The sequence below is a fragment of the Osmia lignaria genome, unplaced genomic scaffold, assembly GCF_051020975.1.
Source record: "Osmia lignaria lignaria isolate PbOS001 unplaced genomic scaffold, iyOsmLign1 scaffold0006, whole genome shotgun sequence".
NCBI classification, from domain to species: Eukaryota; Metazoa; Arthropoda; class Insecta; order Hymenoptera; family Megachilidae; genus Osmia; species Osmia lignaria.
In genome coordinates, this window is record NW_027478163.1 from 117,501 (window position 1) to 120,000 (window position 2,500).

Sequence of the window (2,500 nt, forward strand, 5' to 3'; positions counted from 1 at the left end):
AACGATCGATCCACGGTACAGAATGCAAAAATATGATTGTTAAAATTTTCGACTAATCGGTTCTAAGAGGCGAAGCAATACGCCGCTGGGACTTTGAAATATTTCGGAGCGCACCTAAAGTTCGTTATTTTGGCTAAACGGAGCGAAAATCTGCATTTATACCATCACGGACGTTAGTTTAATAGCGTTTAACGATGGATCCACGGTACAGAATGCAAAAATATGATTGTTAAAATTTTCGACTAATCGGTTCTAAGAGGCGAAGCAATACGCCGCTGGGACTTTGAAATATTTCGGAGCGCACCTAAAGTTCGTTATTTTGGCTAAACGGAGCGAAAATCTGCATTTATACCATCACGGACGTTAGTTCAATAGCGTTTAACGATCGATCCACGGTACAGAATGCAAAAATATGATTGTTAAAATTTTCGACTAATCGGTTCTAAGAGGCGAAGCAATACGCCGCTGGGACTTTGAAATATTTCGGAGCGCACCTAAAGTTCGTTATTTTGGCTAAACGGAGCGAAAATCTGCATTTATACCATCACGGACGTTAGTTTAATAGCGTTTAACGATGGATCCACGGTACAGAATGCAAAAATATGATTGTTAAAATTTTCGACTAATCGGTTCTAAGAGGCGAAGCAATACGCCGCTGGGACTTTGAAATATTTCGGAGCGCACCTAAAGTTCGTTATTTTGGCTAAACGGAGCGAAAATCTGCATTTATACCATCACGGACGTTAGTTTAATAGCGTTTAACGATGGATCCACGGTACAGAATGCAAAAATATGATTGTTAAAATTTTCGACTTATCGGTTCTGGATCACTGAAAAATCAAAAAAAATTATTAATTTTGATTAATTAAATTACATATGTAGTTTTATATTGTTATAGTCTCGTATTTGTTAATGTTTTGTCGTAAGAAAATGCAAAAATATCGTTTTAATGTTTTCGTCTCATCGGTTCTGGATCGCTGAAAAATCAAAAAAAAATATTAATTTTGATTAATTAAATTACAAATGGAGTTTTATATTGCTATAGTCGCTTATTTGTTAATGTTTTACCGTAAGAAAATGCAAAAATATCGTTTTAATATTTTCATCTCATCGGTTCTGGGCGGTTTTAAAATTTTTTAAAATATTAATTAAACCCATGATTTACATGAGAATGTGAATTTATTATGTCCTGCATGTTAATTTATTAATTTTCATGTATAGAACGTTATAAAATGAAAGGATATGTTCGACGATATTTTCAGTCTAAGTTTTACCGTGCCGGCGGGATGGTACGCTCTCACGGCGGTTTGCACAGGCATACGCCTGGGCGTAAGCCCATGCGTCGCCGACCTAGCGGCCGGCCGTTCGGTATTTATAGGAAGGCACTTTCGGTTCGCTCGGACCGGTCGGGAGTAGCGTCGAGCGTGTGGCTCTTTTATGACTTCGGTTGAAAAGCAGTCTACCGCTCCTCGAGAATATACTTTCTCGACTATTCTCGTTCCGGTTTTCCGTTGCGGATTATTATTAATCTCCACACAGCATTACCACGGGTCGGTGTCTAAGACCGAATGGCCCATATGTGGTGAGCCTTGTAATATAAGGCTGGTGACCTGTATGCACTTATAAATGTTGCATACTTGTACAAACTGAGCATCAACTGTCTGTAACCAAAATTTGTTAAAACTGAAAAAGTTATAAGATTGTATAAAATTTTTGAACCAAGAAAGTAGTGTTAGACGAAAATTCGTTCTATCACTTTTAGAAGGGAGACTGTTTGGAAATATTTAAAGTATAAAATACACAAAAGTCCACTGAATTATGAACAAAATTACGTCCCTGAATTTAAGAAAAGTCAAGAGGTGTCAGAAATAAAATCCTCTCTGATACGTTCAGAGAGGAAAATAAGTATGGAGAGAGGAGTAAAAATGAAAGAAGTTTTAAGGCTGGGGAAACTTCTAAAGGAGAGAGATTCCAACATATCTAATATGTACATTTAAAGCAAGTCCAAGGAACTCTCTCCGTTAATGTTTGAAAAGGTGTGTGCAGATGGAGGAGAAATGTATAAAGTACAGAGACGAGGTTGGTGGGCCCGCTCTAATGATAAAGATTATAAAATTTGGTGGCAAAATGACCAGCATGATCACTGTACGCGCTTTCTCGATTTGTATAGCATGCCACTGTCCGCGCTATCTTTTATTATATTGTCCAGCGTGTGTGGTCTACGTGCTTGCACGATGGATGCACGGCGTGAAAGTGATTTTCGTGCTTTATGAGAGGAGGAGGAGAATATTTGGCCTCTATAAGAGGTACAAAATTTATGAAATGTGTGTTACATACAAAAGAGAAATGGCTTAACGTCGATCGGTCTTACAGGGAGGGCCGACGACGAAAATTTAAATTTACAATAATAACTAAGCTCCCTGGTTGATCCTGCCAGTAGTCATATGCTTGTCTCAAAGATTAAGCCATGCATGTCTAAGTACATACCGAATTAAGGTGA

The 2,500-nt window shown here is 38.0% G+C and overlaps 1 non-coding gene across 1 annotated transcript in view; it reads left to right on the forward strand.

Moving 5' to 3' along the window:
* The first annotated feature begins 2,417 nt into the window (after window positions 1-2,417).
* LOC143306358 (small subunit ribosomal RNA) overlaps window positions 2,418-2,500 on the forward strand; it is a 1,923-nt gene continuing 1,840 nt past the window's right edge. The window contains exon 1 of the ribosomal RNA XR_013063775.1: window positions 2,418-2,500. This exon is cut by the window's right edge and continues 1,840 nt beyond it. This is a non-coding gene — a ribosomal RNA (small subunit ribosomal RNA).